General features: G+C 40.6%; 1 pseudogene; it reads right to left on the bottom strand.

The window, feature by feature from the left end:
* Positions 1 to 6,300: 6,300 nt before the first annotated feature.
* On the bottom strand, positions 6,301 to 12,924 carry LOC105507072 (annotated as a pseudogene).
* Positions 12,925 to 23,552: the final 10,628 nt, after the last annotated feature.

The following is a 23,552-nucleotide window of genomic DNA, read 5'->3' as shown; positions in this document are numbered from 1 at the left end:
AGGGGAGAGAGTGAGGGGGAGGAGGATCATAGCATATTGCAGTTATAGGGACCTTAGAACCATCTACTCCAACTAATCTTGATGTTGCTAATCATGACACAAAGCCCAGAGAAGCTTAGTATCCTGCCTAATAGCATGCAGAAAATTAGAAGACAGCTAGGAACAGAACACAGGACTTATAACCTCTAGGCCTGGGACTGTTTACCCACCTACAGAGGCTGTTTACCGCAGCTACCTGAGGGCCTCAGCTGAGCGGGGGAGTGGGGGAAGGACTGGACCCAATTTCACATCTCAGTGACCGGTTCTCCCTCTGGTGTGGCAGGGCCCTGTCAGAGGAGACTCTCCACAGAAGCAGCCACAGTGACGGGGCTGACCCTGGCTAACCCATTTTCAAATGCAATGGAAAGTTGATGAGGGTATCATTTCTGCCTCCAGGACTGCCCCGACCACTGCCTGAAATTCCTCCATTAACACCACTCTTTGGGGATGCCTCTCTAGGATTTCACTATTTAGAACGTGCATACCCCTGGGAGCAGCAACGCTTTTGACGCTTTTCCATCCGCTCTGCCTGAGCAGGTCCTGAGAGAATCAAGCAGAAAGCATTTGGGGTTGTGGTGGGTTGGGGTGACAGGAGAGGGTGTAGAAGCGAGGACTTGGGTTGTGGAAAACAAACTTTTCTACCCGTACTCTGGTGACGGCCTGATGGCTCTGTGGGCCTGGCCCCTGCCCGGGCGAGGGGTCATGTGCCCTTCTCACCTGATGGTCTTGACCTGACTTCTAACTTCACCGAGGCAGCCTGGGAAATCCAGGCTCTCCTTGGAATTTCATCTGCCTTTGACTCCTCTCACAGAGGTGAGGTAAGGGTTTTGGGGGGCACCGCATCTGGGAGCAGGAGCTGCTGGGAACAGGGGCCCAGGCAGAGGGCCAGGTCTCCTTCCGGTCATTTCTGGGGCATGGAAGGCCTCTGGAGGGTTTTTGCTTAAGGCTTCAAGTTGGCCTTGGCCGGAGTGCACAGTTGGTGCTTCGCGGCTATGATGGCCATGAGAGGGCTTGGGGAGGGAGTCTTTGCAAAGTCAGGGAAAGCCCTCCTCATTCTTGTGTGATTTCAGGGGAAAAGAGGAGCACCACCTGACCCCTAGATTTGCTCCCTCTGTTGACTCTGTCTTCTCACAAAGGGATTTCTTTGAAAAAATAGGGTCTGACAAAAAACAGCCATCTTCCCATCCTAATGGTGGAGTAGCACTCCACCGTTGCCTCCTCACCCACTCCTCCAGGGAAAGGCAGACTCTGTTATCTGTGCATTTATCCCTGCCCCGCCAGTCCATTCTCTGTTAAAGGCTGTTCTAAGTCAACCTCTTGAGAGTGTGAAGAGCTGGTGGGGCAGATCCAAGTGAAGAAAAGGGAGTATCGCGCAGGCCTGGGCAGGGTTCAGGAGCAAACAACCGTGACACCCTGAGACTACCCACAGCGGGAAGACTTACCTCTCCTAGGAATGCAAGGAGATTCGGAGAGGCTGTGGCCATGGAAAGGGCTACAGGGTAAGATCCACGGCCACAGGAGGACACAGAAACTGCACTTCTCACCCCCCGGTCTTTGCCGGTGCTTCCCATGGACTGTGCCCAACAGAAAGCCAGAGGTGAGGGGAGCCCAGGAGATGCACTCCCCAAGGGGTCAGCCTTCCAAGACCAGAGAAAGAACAGAGAATGGATTGGCGGGACAGGGATAAATGAATAGACAACAGAGTCTTCCTTTCCCTGGAGGAGTGGGTGAGGAGGCAATGGTGGAGCGCTACTTCCCCGTTAGGAGTGGGAGACAGGCCAGGTGTGCTGGCTCAACCTGTAATCCCAGCACTTTGGGAGGTGGAGGCGGGTGGATCACGAGGTTAAGAGATTGAGACCGTCCTGGCCAACATGGTGAAACCCTGTCTCTACTAAAAATACAATAATTAGCCGGGTGTGGTGGCACGTGCCTGTAGTCCCAGCTGCTCAGGAGGCTGAGGCAGGAGAATCACTTGAACCTGGGAGGTGGAGGTTGCAGTAAGCCGAGATCGCACCACTGCACTCCAGCCCAGCAACAGAGCGAGACTCTATCTCAAAAAAATAAAAAAATAAAAATAAATAAGGTGTGGGAGACAGAGGCCAATTATGGCGCTACTCCACAGGTACAGAAAGCCCCCTTTATCTGTGGGTTTGCTTTCCACGGTTTCACTTACATCAACCACAGTTCCAGAAATAAATGATTCATGTTTGACATATGGTCAGAAGGTCAATAGCAGTCTAATGCCACGTCACGATGCCTGTGTCATTCACCTTACTTCATCTTATCATGTAGGCATTGTATCATCTGATGTCTTCACGAGAAGGGTGAGTGCAGAACAAGAAGGTATTTTGAGGGAGAGGCGAGAGAGACACACCACATTCACATAACCCTTATTATAGTATATTTTATAATTATTCAATTTTATTTTTAGTTATCATGGTTAAGCTCTTAACTGGGCCTAATTTATAAGTTAAACTTCATCATAGGTGTGTATACACAGGAAAAAACATAGTACTGCATATATAGAGTTTGGCACCATCCACAGGAATGTATTCCCCACTAATAAGAGAGGAAAGACTGTAAATAAAAGTCAGGAGTGAATAAAAAGCCCCCCCTATCTATCTATCTATCTATCTATCTAAATCTACCTCTATCATGTATATCTGTCTATAAATTCTAGAAGAAAATCAGATGCTGTCTAGAATAGCAACTAAGTGCAGGCTTTAGAACCAGGCCACTGAGTGCTGGCTGGGCCACTCACCAGCTGTGTGAGTTTGAGCTGTTACTTTACCTCTCTGAGCCTCCATTCCCTCATTTTGCAGTGGTAGCAATGGTGGCTGGGAGAGTCAGATGACTGAGTATGTGCAAGGTGTTTAGAACAGTTCCTGGCACATGGTAGGCAGCTATGTCAACAATTCTTTTTTTATTTGTTTGCTAAAAAAATTTTCTTATTGTGAATGAAGGTATTGTCAAGTTACATATATCATCTGTATTTGGAGTTTTTTTTCACCTTAGAGTAGTCCTGAGAAATTAAAAAATGCATTAAATTTAGCTCTATACATAACACAACTTAATATTAAGGTTGGATTGGACATAGCTTTTTCCCCCCATCTATTGATTGGATAAGGATTTTGATAGTTTCTGTACTCTTTTTCAATTAACCATTAAGAGGTTAAAAGAAACCAAAGGCTTTATTTGGGAGAATACTGGACATTTTAGTTGGCTCGTTGGAAAGAAGCCTTTCCTTTTTTCCTAAGGTTTTGTTTAATTTTGTTTTTTCTTCCTTTCATTTTTTAAAAATCAAGAATAACAGGAATGAAAATTCAAACAATTTGATCCAGAATTATGCTAAAATTAAATTCAACGGCTGGATGAATTTTCTACTACAGTATAGAGGTTGAAAACCATTAGGAATGTGGTGGAAAACTATGGCAGGGAAGGTGGAATTCAACCACAAATTCTGAGTGGATAGAGAAATAAACAGAAAAATTACTGTAGTTAAAATGTTGCAGTTAAATGCACTGTTAGCAATGTCCTATTGCCAACATTAGAATCATATGTTTCATCACTGTCTTGTTACTAAGATGGTTCTGTGAGCAGGTGGTTCATCTCTGACACAACTAAGTTTCAGAAAAATTGATGTGTTGTATCTGGTTTAGATCAATGAACACTAAGTATGCATACCAGTCAGCTATAGTTTCAATGACACAATGGAAACATTAGGTAGTATAGCTTTAGAACAAGGTCACATACTTATTTAAAAAGCAGCCATTTAATATCACGCTCTGTGATGTTTAGCTATGCAATTCACCCACAACAGCTTTTAAAATTATGTTAAACTATGGGATGAGGGGGGACACATTGTGTTGGTCAGAGAAGGAAATACTAAAAATGTCACAAAAGGCATTTCAAATATGATGACATACTACCTAAATACCATGCTTATGTTTTTCAAATTAAAAGAGAAAACTTTTTACAAATTCTATTTCTTAAAAATAAAGGACTGTGTGTGTGTTTTTAACTTAGAAACTAATATTTCATTTGCTCCACACTGAACTGAAACTTCAATGGCCAGCAGCAAATAATGTAGAATAGTCAGTGAAAGTATCTCTGTTAGGAGCATATGAAAACCAAGGAGTACGCTGGGCGCAGTGGCTCATGCTTGTAATCTCAGCACTTTGGGAGACTGAGGCAGGTGGATCCTGAGGTCAGGAGTTTGAGACCAGCCTGGTCAACATGGCGAAACCTGTCTCTACTAAACCTGTCTCTACTAAAAATACAAAAAATAGCCTGTCGTGGTAGTGTACACCTGTAATCCCAGCTACTTGGGAGGCTGAGGCAGGAGAACCGCTTGAACCCGGGAAGCAGAGGTTGCAGTGAGCTAGGATCATGCCATTGCACCCTAGCCTGGGCGACAAGAGGGAAATTCCATCTCAAAAAACAAAACAAAACCAAAACCCAAAAAACCAAGGAGTAACAACTCATAGAGAAATAATAATGGGCAAAAAACCAAGAGGAGGCAGCTTGACAGTTCTAATATAGAGCTTGTATGACCACTTCCTTTAAAGTATACTAAAGAATAGCAATATAAATTAGTTATCCAAGGAGATAGAAGACATTCTGAAGCAGCATTCTCAGTTACTTCATTTTTCAGATATAGAAGTTTCACCCATCAACGTCTAATTAGGAGTTCTAGTCTTCCAAATATATTAGAAAGTACAGTTAATCACAGGAAAACTTGCAAGCAACCAAATATAGTTCTGGCCTGAGCCAGGCCTATTTACATATTTGAATTTGTCTTATTTTCACCTTTCTTTGTTACACAAATGTTTCTATTTTAGAGGCATATAGAAATTTACAAAATTTGCAAGAAATGTCTTTTTAAAAATGTACAACTTCAACAACTAATAAAAATATGAACATCCAGATACAGTTAGGTTTCAAGTTAGGATTTTTTATGATGGGTTTATAAAAAATTGAGGAAATACTCTCTTCAGTTTCAGACATCTGGGTACTAGTGCTGTCAAAGGAATTTCACTGCCCTTAGTCACTACTGTGATGAGAACAGTTAGGTCTCGGATTGCTATACCTCATATATCAGGAAGTGGCATGTTCAGTGATATTGCTAATTATACTTATGTAGATGCAGCTGTATGGTTTAACACTTATATGAAAGTTGTATGAATTTGTGTAAAGAAACATGTTTTAAGATGATGTCTTTAAATAGATATCGTAGCTGTTAAAACTAAGTGATATATCTGTACTATATACCCAACAATAAAAAGGAAAAAACTAGTGATACATCCAAAAACTTGGATGGATCTCAAGGGAGTTACGCTGAGTGAAAAAACGCCAGTCTCAAGAGGTTACATACTGATTTCATTTATATAACATTCTTGAAATAACAAAACAACTGAGATGGAGAACAGTTAGTGATTGTCAGGGATTCAGGAAAGGGATCGGGAGGTGGCTACGATTATGAGAGGGTGACACGGGATGCTTGTGATGGAAGTGTTCTGTATCTGGACTGTGGTGGTAGTCACATGAATCTACAGCCAGTGCTGGGCACGGTGACTCATGCCTGTAATTCCAGCACTTTGGGAGGCCGAGGTTGGAGGATCACTTGAGCCCAGTAATTCGACATCAGCCTGGCAACATAGTGAGACGCCATCTCTATTTAAAACAACAACAACAAAAGAATTTACACACATGATGACATTGCACAGGACCAAATACATACTTCATCTCAGGGCACCGATGACCTTCCAGGGACTATCTTGTTGGCCTATTACCACAAAGTCCTCTAAAGATGATCACTATACGCTTCAGATCAACTTTCCACACTATGCAGAGAAGCCACTACTAGTATTTTTATTCTTCATTAAAAAAAAAAAAAACTCTCTTGACAAACCACAATCTCTAGCTTAAATGGGCTTGGAAATCACAGAAGGAAATAGAAAGCTAACATATAGCTACTAGTATTTTTGTCTGTCTGTATTTTTGTAAATTAAGATAAAAGATAAATGTTCCTGGCTTAAATTAGGTCAAATCAGAAGGAATAAATCAGATGATATAGCAAACACTTCCTCTTGACACCTGCAATTTCTAAAAGCATTAGGAATATTTTTATTACATTTAGAGAAAGCATTGACTACAAATAAATACATGACATTTTCTAAAAGGCCACTTGGTGATAAAGTATATATCTATAGTGTTCGTGGTTTCTTTAAAGTGCTAGACTGTCTCTGGCTTGAGAATCATCTATTGTTTCACAAGGTCTTTCAACACAGCTCCAGCGTTGTTGTCAGGTAACACCGGCAAAGGTATGAATGTGGGCCAAAATCTGAGATGGGTTTCAAAAGAAGATGCTGGGGCCCACCAGGTCCAAGTCCAGCTGGGTTAGTAAGAGGTACACCTGCTGAGTGAGGAGCCAAAAACGGATTTACATCTCGTCTTCTACCCGACCTGGATTCTGCTGTATCTTTAAAACTTTCTGGTGCATTTGTATCTAGTTTTCTCCTTCCTGGTGAATCTAGAGGTTTCATATCATGAACAGAAAGCTTTGGTGGTGGAACAGATGAATGAGATCCTGTTTCTAGAAATTTAACAAAAAGTTCTGAAAAAGAACTATTAAGCACAGATTGCTGATTTGGTCTCAAAGGTGTGTTGGGGACACTTTTTGATCCTCCTTCAAGCCACCCAAGTCATCCACCTGGTAACACTACCCTGATCGTCATGAAACAACTGCTCCATCTCCTCCCTTCTGACACCCAGGATGCTTCCCATCAACTGGAACATGTCATGATGCTGATTTTTTGGTGTGTGGAAATGACTGATGAAGAGGTTTCTCATTAGGACTTTGTCTACTTTTCCTTCTAAGCTGTTTGCTAAGTTCATCAATTTCTTTTGTACATCATCCAGCATTTCTTATCGGAACTCATTTTGTTTTTTAAGTCCTTCAATTTGTTCTTCTTTTGGATCTGACTGTTCTGTAAGTCTTGATGCTGAATTCAATGCAGCATTTGCTTTATCCAAACCTTCCTGTGATGATATCACTTTTCCTTCCAGATTTTCTGCCTTTTTCTTCCATTCAGCTATAAGCTGTTTTTGCTTTCCTAGTTCAACAGAATACATAGCTTTTTCCTCTTGTTGGAAATGCTGTAGTACCATCTGCAGGTTGGCCAGTGACAGAGCATCCTGCTTTACTTGTTTCTGAGAGGCAGAAAGTAGCAGCGCAGTTTCATCCCTTTGCTTGGAGACTACATCCAATTGTTCTTGCAATGACTCTACCTGCACATTGGCTTGAGGACTTGCATTTTCCATTGCATTAGAGGATGAAACTGGCTTTTCCTCCAATACTGTGACTTTCTTTCTTGGTTTAGCCTATCTTCTGTGGCCAAAGTTTCATGGGTATAAGAATCTTCTGATTTTAAAAGATGATTATGCAATGTCTCTAGCTCCTGGTTTGACTGAAATTCTTGGTCATGTAAACGTTGAACCTTTCTCTGTAGGGCAGTGTTTTCCCTTTGTTTTTGTTTCAGGGCCAACATGACTTGGTCTCTCTTGTTGAAACACAACTGTCTTCTCCTGCACTGATTTAACTGCATTTAAAAGCTGATTTAGCTCCCAGTCCTGCTCTGTTCTTTTTCTTTCAGTAACTGTTCAAAAGCAAGAGCCTTCTCTTTCATTGATGGCTCTCAAACTCTTTTTCTCGCAGTATCTAGAAAACTTCATGTTAGTCTCTTGTAACGCTTGATATTCTGTTTCCTTTCCCATGGAAGTTTCTACTATTTTTTCATTTCCTCCTTTTAGTTTGCCAATGTCCATCTCTAGAATTAATATTCTCTCCTTCAGGTTTGTTACCGCCTGCCTCAAAAGTTCATTTTCATTTACTTTGTTAGTGAAATGTTCATTGGAAGAAAGTAATTGATCACTTTTGGCTTTGAGGTCTTTTTCCTTAAGCAACTTTTGCAAAACATCTTGTTTCTCATTTAGCTGCTTAATTTCTGAATTGATTTGTTTGTGTTCTTTTCTTTCTAGCTCTGAGGTGGCAGCAATCGAATCAGACAATCTGTGATTATTTTCCTGGAGAGTTCCAATCATTGCATCTTTTTCCTGTAGTGATTTTCTTTGCTCTTCTACCTCTTGCTGAAGCAATTCAGAAGATTCACTCAACACATCAGACTTACTTGCTCTAAGAGACTCTGCTGACTGGGGAGTAAGCAATGACGCAGACGACAGCTGGGTTGAAATAATATCAAGTTTTCCTAAAAGAAGATCCTTGGTATTGGAAAGCTGCCCAGGGCTGTGCTGAACTTGTGCGAATTCCTGCCCCAGATTTTTGAATTTGGTTTCATTCTGCTCATAACTTTGAATTGGGCTGGTATAGTTCATTTGTAATTTAGAATTATTATTGCTGTCAACCAAAACCTGTGCCTGAAGTTGGTGAAGCTCTTCCTGAAACTCGGCTGACTCATATTGCATATTTTGTACTGTGGTCACCACTTGCTGTTTCCACTCTTCCTTTTTTTTTTTTAACTTGCTGTTTTAACTTGTCACGTTCTTGTAGAAGCCCCTCAAACTGATTACTATTAACACCTCCAGCCTCATTACCAGTGCCGGATGTCTGTAAAACTGCCAATAAAGTCTTACATTTCTGACTTAGTGTATCTATTTTGATGTCTTTTTCTCGAATGATACATGATACATTTTGAGCAGTTTCTCTAAACATATCTTGGTCACTACTTTCAAATCTAGTGGACAATTTTTTATTTTCATCTTGCAGTTTGATGAGAGCTGCTTCTTTGGCAGCAACTGTATCCACCATTTTGTGATATTCTGTTTTTAGATGGCTGTTTTCCCTAGTCTTCTCATTCAAAACAGCTAATACCTATTCTCTTTCCATAGCATAGGCCTGCAGTTGCTGTTGAAGATAAATAATATCTTGAGTATAGGAAGTTGAAGAAATTCTAGCATGAAGAGCTTGTATCTCCAAATCTTTCTGCTGAGTAATCTCAGTTAGTTTACCAACTTCATCTTTGGACAACTGATCAATCTGTTTAGTTGAAGATATATTCTTTTCATTTAGAAGTGTAATCTCTAGTTCTCTCTCTTTTATTCCTTTCACTGATCTTATCTAAAGCTTTCTGGACAAATGGATACTGATCATAAAGCAACTAAGGATGTTTTGTCATCTAGTTTAGAAGAGCGAAAGCAATTGACACAACTTTTAAATGAGAAATTTTTATTGAAAAACTTAAAGATACATTCTTATCTTTAAGTTTTAATTTGGCAGAAAATCCGGAAGGAAAAGTGATATCATCACAGGAAGGTTTGGATGAAGCAAATGCTGCATTGAATTCAGCATCAAGACTTACAGAACAGTTAGATCCAAAAGAAGAACAAATTGAAGGACTTAAAAAACAAAATGAGTTCCGATAAGAAATGCTGGATGATGTACATAATTTAAGTTATCTTTAACTTAAAGATACATGCTTATCTAAAGCTTTCTGGACAAATGAATACTGATCATAAAGAAACTAAGGACATTTTGTCATCTGGTTTATAGATAAATCATGCTTTTCACTTCCATTTTCTATTTTAAGGCTCTGAACTTTTGTTTCTTGAAAAATATCAGAGTTATCTGTTTGAATGTCTTGTCTTTCTTCATGGAGCTGGATTTTGATTTGATTGTTTTTTGCAAACTCTTAATTTCCTCATCTGTCTCTAAAAAGAGCTGGGTGTGTGTGGTGTTCATTTGCTCATGCTAGTATCTAAACTCATTCATTTCCTCCTTCTGCTCTTGTAAAGACTGAAGTAGTTGCATCTTACTCTGGTTTTGATCTTCAATTATCTTTTGATGATGTTTAATTGCCTCTTCAAGATGATCCTTGATTATTATCAGTTGAGATACCTCAGATTCTAGTTCAGTAATACTATCAAGAGTTTTAGGATCAGTCACAGGTGTAGTTCAACTCTGCTGTTCCCTGAGTCGTTCCAGTTCTTCTTGCAGACGATTATTTTCTTCTTTCATGGATCCAAGACTTCTGTCCTTTTCCTATATGGTCTGCCTTAAAATTTCATGTTTTCTTAAGGCCTGAGAATATTTATCCAATTGCTCCTGCAGCTTGGAACTTCTTTAAGTTTTTCAATAAAAATTTCTCATTTAAAAGTTGTGTCAATTGCTTCTGCTCTTCTAAACTAGATGACAAAATGTCCTCAGTTTCTTTATGATCAGTATCCATTTGTCCAATATTCTGTTTGGGTTCTGCTATTTCAATGTCTTTCTTTTGAATGAGTTTAATTAAATGCTCATGTTCCAGCTGTAAGGCAGAGATATTCAAATTACGTGCATTTGACAGTTCAGTGGTTTTCTCTCACGTGTTTGCTTCTTCCAACAGCCTCTTTACAGCCCGATACAATTCTGTTTCTTTCCCTCCTTTTTCCATTTTTAGAGTCTCCACACTCGTGTTTTTTTCCAGAGAAAGCTGATTGTTAGTAGCAATATATTCTTCCCAAGTGATGCCTCACATCTTCACATGCTGAAACTTTTTGTTTTCCATTTTGACATCAAAAACAACTTTCTTTAAATTTTCATTGAGCTGTTCTAATTCTGAAAGACTTTGCTTTAAGTTTCTGACTTTGGCTTCTCTTTAAGTAAGTTGTCCTTAAAATTACTACTAGAGTCTTGATTTAGAGACTGAGTTAACTCATTCCTGACTCTAGAAAGCTCTTCCTCATTTTGTCTAATATGCTCCTTAAGTTCCTGGACGCTTAAAATTTTTTTTTTTTTTTTTTGTGATTTATTTAGCTTATCTACTAAAACTTCTACTTTGTCCTCAAGTTTCTGGTTGGTTAAATGTAAATCATTTAGGGCCACTTCACTTTGAATTAACTTTTCTTTCTGTACATCCAGCTCTTTAGGAATGTCCATTTTATCATCTTCAAGTTGATGAACTCTCTTTTTTTCATCATTTAGATCTTGTTTCAGTTTACTGATGGTGCTATCTCCTTCATTTTGTTGTTTTGATAGCTGATTTTTTCTTTTCTTTTTTTTTTTTTGAGGCGGAGTCTCGCTCTGTCACCTGGACTGGAGTGCAGTGGCCAGATCTCAGCTCACTGCAAGCTCCGCTTCCTGGGTTTACGCCATTCTCCTGCCTCAGCCTCCCGAGTAGCTGGGACTACAGGCACCTGCCACCTCGCCCGGCTAGTTTTTGTATTTTTAGTAGAGACGGGGTTTCACCATGTTAGCCAGGGTGGTCTCGATCTCCTGACCTCGTGATCCGCCCGTCTCGGCCTCCCAAAGTGCTGGGATTACAGGCTTGAGCCACCGTGCCCGGCCGATAGCTGATTTTTTAATCAAAATCATGTGCTTTGTAGTTTCTTGATTGTCTCTGTCCAATTCTTCTATCTCAGCTATCAGTATTTCCTTTTCACTAATACTCTGAGTTCTTGTTCCTTTGCCTCCAAATTAAGTCTTAAGTCATATAATTCTGAATGCAAACTTATGCCTCTTGTAGCTGTACTTTTTATTACTTCATATTCATTGTTGGATTTTAAAAGTGATATCTGAAGTTCTTCCTTTTCTTGACTCAGTAATGACTTCTCTTTTTCTAAAACTTCGATATATATTTTAAGTTTCAGATTGTCTTCAGCAAGACTGTTAACCTAGTTTAAACTACTCAATCTCATTATTTCATTTTTGGCATCAGACAGTGCTTGTTGTACTCTGAACACTTCTTCCACTGAGGCACACTGTGCAATAATTCTTTTCTTTTCTGTCACAGTATCACTTTGCTTCATAGCATAAGGCTGCAATTTACTACAGTCCAATTTCAAGTTTTCACGTTCTTCCATTATTTATCTCTTTTCCACTTTAGCTGTTCTTATTCTCTCCTCAAAATATCTCTACCATTTTCTGCAGAAGATAATTTTTTATTTATATCTTTTATTTTATCCTCAAGCTCCTCAATTTTTTTTGGTAGACTCCATTTTTTCTGTTTGTAGAAGTTGGATAGTTTTTTGCATCTCATAGATTTTAGAGTGATCAATTTCTGTAACTCCAGAGCCATCTTGTTGTAACAGATTTCTGAGTTCTTCAACTCGTTCTTCATAGTCACTTAATTCTTCTCGATGTCGTCGACTTATTTCTGTTGGTGTGCTTTGTGCAGTACTGATATTTCATGTTGATGGTCATCAATTTCCTGACTTCGGTTCTGTTTCAGTTCCTTAATGACATTTTTCATGTTTTATGTTTCACTTTGGGCAAAGCTATGTGTTCCTTGTGCTTTCAAAGTCTGAGCAATATGCCTCCAATAGCCAACTTCAGACTCAAGCCTTGAAACTTCATTTGAGAGTCGGTTTATTTCTCGTTGGAACAAAATTATATCAACAAAGTCCACGTCATCGTCATGGAAAGCTGAAGAATGATAACTAATCACATAAAAGAATGAAGCTGCAGTGGTTGCTGGTACATCGCCGGCTCCCGAAGGTACTGACTGGGTAGATGACTGCAGTTTCAGCAACTGATCCCAGAGCGCAATCTGTCTGGCTTTAAGATGGCTGATTTCTACCTCTTTTTGTTGAAGTTGATTTCCGCAACTTGTAGAATTCTGGTTTAATTTGAAGCTCTGATGCTTCATATTTCACTTCCAGATCAGTAAAAAGTTTCTTAAGCCTTTCCTTCTCTTGATCTCAAGATTGAATGAATGGCTTCAATTTCCTTTGTCCTAGAATCAGGTAATTCTACTTCCACTTCCTCCGAGTTCTCCATCAGCATAACCTTTGTAAAGTTTGAAATCTGGCCAGTGAGGGAAGCCAGGCTGCCCTCGACTTGACCCAGAGACTGGCCCCAGCCGAGCCGAGGCTCCCAAGCCAGGATGACATCGCGGCGACTTTTGTGAATGACCTGGCCCACTCGGAAAAGAAAGGTTTAGTGCTGTCGGACGATCTGACCAAATATCCTTGAACGCCTGCCTTGGTGAGACTAGTCCAAAACACTCAGGATTCGATAAAACAAGGCGGGGTTCCTAGGCAACGCCGGCTCCGAGTTCTGCTTAGAAACACAGAGGCCTGGCCTGAGACTTGACCAGCTGCCCGCCTCTAGTGACACAGTCACCCACGCAGGGTTTCTGCTCATTCCCACCAATTCTCGCTGTCCAGATTGGGTCACTTCTTCCTCTGCTCTAGTGAGTTTCCCCAGATCCGTGGGCAATGCCTGCCAACTCGACACCGGCCGCCATGACACTCGCCAACAATTCTTTTTTTTTTTTAATTTTACTTTAAGTTCTGGGATACACGTGCAGAACGTGCAGGCTTGTTACATAGGTTTACATGTGCCATGGTGGTTTGCTGCACCCATCAACTTGTCATCTATGTTTTCAGCCCAGCATACATTAGGTATTTGTCCTAATGCTCTCCCTCCCCTTCCCCTAATTCCCCAACAGGCCCTGGTGTGTGATGATCCCCTCCCTGCGTCCATTGTTCTCATTGTTCTACTTCCACTTATGAGTCAGGGCATGCGCTGTTTGGTTTTCTGTTTCTGTGTTGATTTGCTAAGAATGATGGTTTCCAGCTTCATTCATGTCCCTGCAAAGGACATAAACTCATCCTTTTTTTATGGCTGCATGGTATTCCGTGGTGTGTATGCATCACATTTTCTTTATCCAGTCTATCATTGATGGGCATTTGGGTTGGTTCCAAGTCTTTGCCATTGTGAACAGTGCTGCAGTATGTGTACATATGTCTTTATAGTGAAATGATTTATAATCCTTTGGGTATATACCCCGTAATGGGATTGCTGGTTCAAATAGTATTTCTGGTTCTAGATCCTTGAGGAATCACCACACTGTCCTCCACAATGATTGAACTAATTTACACTCCCACCAACAGTGTAAAAGAATTTCTATTTCTCCGTACCCTCTCCAGCATCTGTTGTTTCCTGACTTTTTAATGATCACCATTCTCACTGGCTGAGATGGTATCTCATTTTGGGTTTGATTTACATTTCTCTAATGACCAGCAATGATGAGCTTTTTTTCATATTTTTGTTGGCCACATAAATGTCTTTTTTTGAGAAGTGTTTGTTCATATCCTTCCTCCACCTTTTGATGGGGTTGTTGTTTTCTTGTAAATTTGTTTAAGTTCCTTGTAGATTCTGGATATTAGAAATTTGTCAGATGGATAGATTGCAAAAATGTTCTCCCATTCTATAGGTTGCCTATTCACTCTGATGATAGTTTCTCTTGCTGTGTAGAAGCTCTTTAGTTTGATTAGATCCCATTTGTCACTTTTGGCTTTTGTTGCAATTACTTTTGGTGTTTCAGTCATGAAGTGTTTGGCCATGCCTATGTCCTGAATGATATTGCTTAGGTTTTCTTCTAGAGTTTTTATGGTTTTAGGTTTTACGTTTAAGTCTTTAATCCATCTTCAGTTATTTTTTGTATAAGGTGTAAGGAAGGGGTTCAGTTTCTGTTTTCTGCATATGGCTAGCCAGTTTTCCCAACACCATTTATTAAATAGGGAATCCTTTCCCCATTGCTTGTTTTTGTCAGGTTTGTCAAAAATCAGATCGTTGTAGATCTGTGGTGTTATTTCTGAGGCCTCTATTCTGTTTCATTGGTCTATATATCTGTTTTGGTACCAGTGCCATGCTGTTTTGGTTACTGTAGCTTTGTAGTACAGTTTGAAGTCAGGTAGCATGATGCCTTGAGCTTTGTTCTTTTTGCCTAGAATTGTCTTGGCTGTATGGGCTCTTTTATGGTTTTGTATGAAATTTAAAGTAGTTTTTTCCTAATTCTGTGAAGAAAGTAAATGGTAGCTTCATGGGAATAGCATTGAATCTATAAATTACTTTGGTTAGTATGACCATTTTCATGATACTAATTCCTCCTATCCATGAGCATAACATGTTTTTTTCCTTTTGTTTGTGTCCTCTCTTATTTCCTTGAGCAGTGGTTCATAGTTCTTCTTGAAGAGGTCATTCATGTCCCTTGTAAGTTATATTCCTAGGTATTTTATTCTCTTTGTAGCAATTGTGAATGGGAGTTCACTCATGATTTGGCTCTCTGTTTGTCTTATTATTGGTGTATAGGAATGTTTGTGATTTTTCCACATTGATTTTGTATCCTGAGACTGCTGAAGTTGCTTCTCAGCTTAAGATCTTTTGGGGCTGAGATGATGGGGTTTTCTAAATATACAATCATGTCATCTGCAAACAGAGACAATTTCACTTCTTTTCTTCCTATTTGAATATGGTTTATTTCTTTCTCTTTCTTGATTGCCCTGGCCAGAACTTCCAATACTATGTTGAATAGGAGTGGTGAGAGAGGACATCCTTGTCTTGTGCCGGTTTTCAAAGGGAATAATTCCAGCTTTTGCTAATTCAGTGTGATATTGGCTATGATTTTGTTATAAATATCTCTTATTATTTTGAGATATGTTCCATCAACACCTAGTTTATTGAGAGTTTTTAGCATGAAGGGGTGTTGAATTTTATTGAAGGCCTTTTCTGGATCTATTGAGATAATCCTGTGGTTTTTGTCATTGGTTCTGTTTATGTGATGGATTATATTTATTGATTTGCATATGTTGAACCAGGCTTGCATCCCAGGGATGAAGCCAACTTGATCATGGTGGATAAGCTTTTTGATGTGCTACTGGATTCGGTTTACCAGCATTTTATTGAGGATTTTCACATTGGTGTTCATCAGGGATATTGGCCTGAAATTTTCTTTTTTTGTTGTGTCTCTGCCAGATTTTGGTATCAGGATGATGCCGGCCTCATAAAATGAGTTAGGGAGGAGTTCCTGTTTTTCTATTGCTTGAAATAGTTTCAAAAGGAATGGTACCAGCTCCTCTTTGTAACTCTGGTAGAATTCAGCTGTGAACCTGTCTGGTCCTGGGCTTTTTTTGGTTTGTAGGATATTAATTACTGCCTCAATTTCAGAACTTATGATCAGTCTATTTAGGGATTTGACTTCTTCCTGGTTTAGTCTTGGGAGGGCATATGTGTCCAGGAATTTATCCATTTCTTCTAGATTTTCTACTTTATTTGTGTAGAGGTGTTTATAGTATTCTCTGATGGTAGTTCGTATTTCTATGGGATCAGTGGTGATATACCGTTTATCATTTTCTATTGTCTCTATTTGATTCTTCTCTCTTTTCTTGTTTATTAGTCTGGCTAGTGATCTATTTTGTTAATCTTTTCAAACAACCGGCTCCTGGATTCATTGATTTTTTGAAGGGGTTTTCATGTCTCTATCTCCTTCAGTTTTGCTCTGATATTAGTTCTTTCTTGTCTTCTGCTAGCTTTTGAATTTGTTTGCTCTTGCTTCTCTAGTTCTTTTAATTGTGATGTTAGGGTGCCGCTTTTAGATCTTTCCTACTTTCTGATGTGAGCATTTAGTGCATAAATTTCTCTCTTAACACTGCTTTAGCTGTGTCCCAGAGATTCTGGTATGTTGTCTCTTTGTTCTCATTGGTTTCAAAGAACTTCTTTATTTCTGCCTTAATTGCATTATTTACCCAGTAGTCATTCAGGAGCAGGTTGCTCATTTTTCATGTAGTTGCGTAGTTTTGAGTGACTTTCTTAATCCAGAGTTCTAATTTGATTGCACTGTGGTCTGAGAGACTGTTTGTTATGATATCTGTTCTTTTACATTTGCTGAGGAGTATTTTATTTCCAATTATGTGGTCAATTTTAGAATAAGTGTTATGTGGTGCTGAGAATAATGTATATTCTGTTGATTTGGGGTGGAGAGTTCTGTAGATGTCTATTAGGTCTGTTTGGTCCAGAGCTGAGTTCAAGTCTTGAATGTCCTTGTTTATTTTCTGTCTCATTGATCTGTCTAACATTGACAGTGGGGTGTTGAAGTCTCCCACTATTATTGCATGGGAGTCTAAGTCTCTTTGTAGGTCTCTAAGAACTTGTTTTATGAATCTATGTGCTCCTGCATTGGGAGCATATTTAGGATAGTTAGCTCTTCTTGTTGCATTTATGCCTTTACTGTTATGTAATACACTTCTTTGTCTCTTTTGATCTTTATTGGTTTAAAGTCTGTTTTATCAGAGAATAGGATTGTAACCCCTGCTTTTTTTTTTTTCTTCCTATTTGCTTGGTAAATATTCCTCCATCCCTTTATTTTGAGCCTATGTATGTCTTTGCATGTGAGTTGGGTCTCTTGAATACAGTACACCAATGGGGCTTGACTCTTGATTCAGTTTGCCAGCCTGTGTCTTTTAATTGGGGCATTTAGCCTATTTACATTTAAGGTTAATATTGTTATGTGTGAATTTGATCCTGTCATCATGATGCTAGCTGGTTATTTTGCACATTAGTTGATGTAACTTCTTCGTAATGTCTTTATATTTTGGTGTGTTTTTGCAGTTGCTGGTACTGATTTTTCCTCTCCGTATTTAGTGCTTCCTTCATGAGCTCTTGTAAGGCAGGCCTGGTGGTGACAAAATCCCTCAAAATTTGCGTTTCTGTAGAGGATTTTATTTCTCCTTCTCTTATGAACCTTAGTTTGACTGGATATGAAATTCTGTGTTGAAAATTCTTTTATTTAAGAATGTTGAATATTGGCCCCACTCTCTTCTGGCTTGTAGGGTTTCTGCAGAGAGATCCACTGTTAGTCTGATGGGCTTCCCTTTGTAGGTAACCTGACCTTTCTCTCTGGCTGCCCTTAACATTTTTTTCCTTCATTTCAACCTTGGAGAATCTGACAATTATGTGTCTTGGGGTTGCTCTTCTCGAGGAGTATCTTAGTCGTGTTCTCTGTATTTCCTGAATTTAAATGTTGGCCTGTCTTCCTAGGTTGGAAAGGTTCTCCTGGATAATATCCTGAAGAGTGTTTTCCAACTTGGTTCCATTTTCCCTGTAACTTTCAAGTATACCAATCAATCATAGGTTTGGTCTTTTCACGTAGTCCCATATTTCTTGGAGGCTTTGTTAGTTTCTTTTCATTCTTTTTTCTCTAATCTTGTTTTTACACCTTATTTCGTTAAGTTGATCTTCAATCTCTGATATCCTTTCTTCCGCTTGATCGATTTGGCTATTGATACTTGTGTATGCTTTACAACGTTCTTGTGCTGTGTTTTTCGGCTCTATCAGGTCATTTATGTTCTTCTCTAAACCGGTTATTCTAGTTAGCAGCTCCTGTAACCTTTTATCAAGGTTCTTAGCTTCCTTCCATTGGGTTAGAACTGCTCCTTTAGCTCAGAGGAGTTTGTTATTACCCTCCTTCTGAAACCTACTTCTGTCAATTCGTCAAACTCATTCTTCCTCCAGTTATGTGCCCTTGCTGGAGAGGAGTTGTGATCATTTGGAGGGGAAGAGGCTTTCTGGTTTTTGAAATTTTCAGCATTTTTGGGCTGGTTTTTCCCCATCTTCGTGGATTTATATACCTTTGATCTTTGATGATGACCTTTGGATGGGGTTTTTGTGTGGGGGTACTTTTTGTTGATGTTGGTGTTATTGCTTTCTGTTTATTTTTTCTTCTCACAGTCAGGCCCCTCTTCTGCAGGTCTGGTGGAATTTGTTGGAGGTCCACTCCAGACCCTGTTTACCTGGGTATCACCCACGGGGGCTTCAGAACAGCAAAGATTGTTGTCTGCTCTTTCCTCTGGTAGCTTCATCCTAGAGGGGGCACCCACCTGATGCCAGCCGGAGCTCTCCTGTATGAGGGTCTCTTGACCCCTGCTGGGAGGTGTCACCCAGTCAGGAGGCACGGGGGACAGGGACCCACTTGAGGAGGATTCCACTTATATACCTTAGCAGAGCTTGAGCACTGTGCTGGGAGATCCACTGCTCTCTTCAGAGCAGGCAGGCAGGGATATTTACATCCGCTGAAACTGTGCCCACGCCCACAGCTGCCTTCCCCCAGGTACTCTGTCCCAGGGAGATGGGAGTTTTATCTGTAAGCCCCTGAGTGGGGCTGCTGCTTTCTTTTAGAGATGCCCTGCCCAGAGAGGAGGAATCTAGAGAGGCAGTCTGGCCACAGCCACTTTGCCATGCTGTGGTGAGTTCCCAACAATTCATTTTTATGAAGAACTAGTGAATAGTTGGGTAACATTTCCTAGCTAAAAAAAAAATTTGCCATTCACCAGGTTATGGGGGTGGGTCTCGGGTCTGCTTGCCCCAGGTTAGATTCAGGTTCTCAGTCAGATACCCAGAGGTGACCCTCTAGGGGATCGTTCTGGGGACTTTCTCTTCCAGTTCATTCCTTTGAAAATGGGAGGGAGTGATTCTCACTGGGGTACTAAGAATTTATCACCTCCTGGCGGGCAAGAAGGAGATACTTACTTAGCCCAGACCCAGAAAGGAAAGAAAAGGGAAGGGAAGGAAGAAAGAGGGATAGGAACTGCAGCAAAAGGCACCAAAGGGGATATGTGGGACCCAAGGACAAGTCCCACGGGGGCAAGTGGATACTGGGTTTCCCGTCCCGCTCCCTTCCGCAGGTCTTCTCCACCTGAACTGCAGTGTGACTTAGTGGGGTCAGCCAGGCCTGCCTCAAATCCCTCTCTGCCCCTTCTGAGGTGGCCCCTGGGGCAAGCCACGAAAAAAGCCTCAGTTTCCTTACCTGTAAAATAAAGACAATAACCCCCTCATTTTCTTGTAGGGAGGTTAAATCCAATAAGGCATCTGTGGCGCTTGCTAGAGTGCCTGGAACAAAACGTGAAAGCAAAATTTGATCAGGAAACATAAAACCAAGGGCCTTGAAGAGACATTTCTTCAAAGAAGATACAAGTGGCTGATAAGCACACGGAAATATACTCAATATTATTAATCATCAGGGAGATGCAAATTATAACCTAAAGGAGATACACACACCAACACATGCACCCATTATTATTTTTAAAAAAGAAAACACAACATAACAAGTGTTGGTGAAGATGTGGAGACATTGGAACCCTTGTGCACTGTTGGTGGGAATGTAAAATGGCACAGCCACTGTGGAAGACAGTATGGCACCTCCTCAAAATATGAAACATAGAACTACCATGTGATCCAGCAATTCCACTTCTGAGTGTATACCCGAGAGAAATGAAAGCAGGAACTTGGAGAGAGATTTGCACACCCATGTTCGGAGTAGCATTACTCACAGCAATCGCCATGTGAAAGCAACTCAAGTATCCACTGAAGGATGAATGGGTAAACAAATGGGGTATATCCAACAAAGGAATATTATCCAGTCTTAAAGTGGGAGGGAATTCTTACCAATTCTATAGCATGGATGAAACCTGAAGACATTATGCTCAGTGAAATAATCCAGATACAAAAGGACAAATATTGTATGATTCCACTTACATACCTGTTAAAGCAAACTAAGTATGGCCTGAGAAGGACTCCATATTTTCCATATATTTGAGTCCTTGTGATGAACTGTAACCTAGCTTAATAGGCAGACAAAATTGAAAACCTAACTTAGTAGTATGCAACTGTAACACTAATGAAGTCTTGGCCAATCCCAGTGGCCATACTTCAACCATTCAAACACTGCTGAGTGTTCAAACTATGTTTAAATAAGGCATATACTGAGCTGTAACCAATCCAGTCGTCCTGTACCTCACTTCTAATTTCTGTACATCATCTCCCTTTTTTTTTTTGTCTATAAATCTTTTTCCACCAGGTGGCTGTGTCGGAGTCTCTGTGAATCTGCTGTGATTCTGGGGACTGCCCAATTCTTGAATTGTTCATTGCTCAATTAAACTCCTTTAAATTTAATTCAGCTGAAGTTTCTATTTTATTATGCCTGAGAGCAGTCAGATCTATAGAGACAGAAAATCTCTGCAGTGGTTGCCAAGGGCTGGGGGAAGGGGACATAGAAAAATAGTTGTTAATGGACATGGAGTTTCAGTTGTGGAAGATGAAAAAGTTGTCGAGGTGGATAGTGGTGATGATTGCATAATAATGGGGATGTACTTGATGCCACTGAACTGTACACTAAAAAATGATTAAAATAGCAAATGTTACAAGATTTGACAGCAAACAAGTAAAAACAAATAAAACCAAGGAAGTTATCATAGCAATGTTATTAACAATAATTACTATTATTTTTCTGAAAGCAGATCCTGTTTATTTTCTTAACACACTTTTCTTCCCTGAGCCTAGCATGGTGCCAGGGTCTCAATATACAAAAGCTTAAACCAAAATGAAATGCACAAACTGAAGAAGAAAAAATCTGTGATAGTTATAAGGATCTTCTCCCCTTCCTCTTCTTTGTCGTCCTTCCTCATGCCCTTCCTCTTCCAGTGGGCAGGTCCTATGTCCTTTCACTGTTTTATTTTCAGGACCTAGCACTGTGCCAGTTCACTAGATTTTTCTTCAATGAATACCTTAAAAAAGGCTATTCCTGAGAAAGGCTTGTCTCCTAGTTACAACAGAGAAATGCACCTTGAGGCTATTGACTTGGGCTATATAAATACAGCAGGACATGAAGAAGCCAATAAAAAAGATGCTCCTCTTTCCTGGAGAGATCAGAAGCTACCCTTGGTTTTTTGAGACAGAGCTCATTAGGTGGAAATGAAAAGCTTTGCCGGGGCAGAGGAGTAAGGACTTGGCGAGAGAACAGGAAGGTTCTCATCCTTTTCAAGAAATTTGGAGTCCTTAATCACTAACCACACGTGTTCTCTTCAAGAGCCATGTCACTATTTCTAAAAGAACTGGCTTCATTCCCTTTGAATACATGAGATTCTTTCCCAGCACTTTGTCTTCTCCTTCTTCTCCTCCTCCTCCTCCTTCTCCTTCTTCTTCTTCTTCTTCTTTTTTTTTTTTTTGTTGACAGAGTATTGCCCAGGCTGGAGTGCAGTGGTGTGATCTTGGCTCACTGCAACCTCTGCCTCCTGAGTTCAAGTGATTCTCCTGCCTCAGCCTCCTGAATAGCTGGGATTACAGGTGCCCGCCACCATGCCCAGCTAGTTTTTGAATTTTTAGTAGAGACGAGGTTTCGCCATGTTGGCCAGGGTGGTCTCGAACTCCTCACCTCAAGTGATGCACCCTCCTCAGCCTCCCAAAGTGCTAGGATTATAGGCGTGAGCCACCACGCCTGGGTATCATTGAACATTTCCTTGAAAGGTTCTAATTTTGAGATACACAATAGTGACTTCCTGGTAGAGTAAGGTTTATCTCAGGGATTAAGAGCTGGTATGTTAAAACCCTTGAAGACTGGAATGAGGGGCCTGTTGGCCTGTCTGGCTTATTTTTATCCAGTATTTGAACCATCCATGGTCCTTTCTCATTTTGCAGACCATGTAACTAGTCTTTGGAGTGAGAGAAAAGGGAAGAGGCAGAACTGGGGTCTTTGGCTTAATTGACAATGACAGCATGTGGGCTGGTTGCTGTCTCACTTCTTCATCCTTAGGAGAGTCCGTGCACAGTTACTGTAACTCTCACCACCATCCTTGGACAAACCCAGGTTGCCATTGTATTAGTTAGCTTTTGCTGGGTAACAAACAGTTCCAAAACTTAGTAGCTTATAACAATAGCAATTTGTTTAGCTCATGAGACTGTGTTTTGACTGGCTGTTTCTCATATCTGGACCAGGTGGGACTTATGTCTTCTGAGTTCATGTGTCTGCAGTCAGTTGCAAGGTAACCCAAGGCCAGGCTGGTCTAGGATGGCGTCAGCTAGGCTGGCTTATCTCTGCTTTATATGGTCTCCCATTCTCCAGTGGGCTGGCCTAGCCCAGGCTTATTCCTGTGGTAGTACCCAGGGCCTCAAGAGAGTGAGCAGAATTGGGTAAGGCCTGTTGAGGTCCAAGTTTGGAACTGGCTGGACATCATTTGCACTTCATTTTATTGGTCAAAGCAAGTCACAAAACCAGCCTAGATTCAAGGAGTGGGGTAATTGATTCATGGAGGGGAATTATTGCAGGGCATTTTTTTTGCAGTCTACCATTCTAACTTTACAAATTTGCGGTCATCTGGAACAGCATGTGGATTGAAGAAATAATGAAGTCGCACTTAGCACAGTGCTTGCCATTAGTCATGCTCAGGTAATGTTGAGTGAATGAAGAAAAGTGTCTTCTTAGGCTGAAGAGATAAAGTAAGAACAAGATGCATTTCATGTCCTCAAGAATCTCAGAGCCAACTGGGCACTGTGTCTAATGCCTAAATCTCAGCAGTTTGGGAGGCCAAGACAGGAGGATCACTTGAAGTCAGGAGTTTGAGACCTGGGCAACAAAGTGAGACCCCCATCTCTACAAAAAGTAAAAAAAAAATTAGCCAGACACAGTGCTGTGCCCTCTCTAGTCTCAGCTATTTGGGAGGCTGAGGTGGAAGGACTGCTTGAGGCAGGAGTTCGAGGCTACAGTGAGCTATAATGATGCCCCTGGCCTCCAGCATGTGTGACAGAGCTAGACCCTATCTCGTAAAAAAAAAAAAAAAAGAAGTCTCAGAGCCAAGAGGAGAAGACAGACTCGTAAACAGATTACTCTGTAACAGTGGTCAGCGCTGTGATAGGAGTTTGTATGGTGCTTTGCAGACACCAATAAGAGGAGGACTCCACTCATCCA

The sequence above is a fragment of the Colobus angolensis genome, unplaced genomic scaffold, assembly GCF_000951035.1.
Source record: "Colobus angolensis palliatus isolate OR3802 unplaced genomic scaffold, Cang.pa_1.0 Scaffold10, whole genome shotgun sequence".
Classification (NCBI taxonomy): Eukaryota; Metazoa; Chordata; class Mammalia; order Primates; family Cercopithecidae; genus Colobus; species Colobus angolensis.
This window is presented reverse-complemented; position numbering and strand designations above follow the sequence as displayed.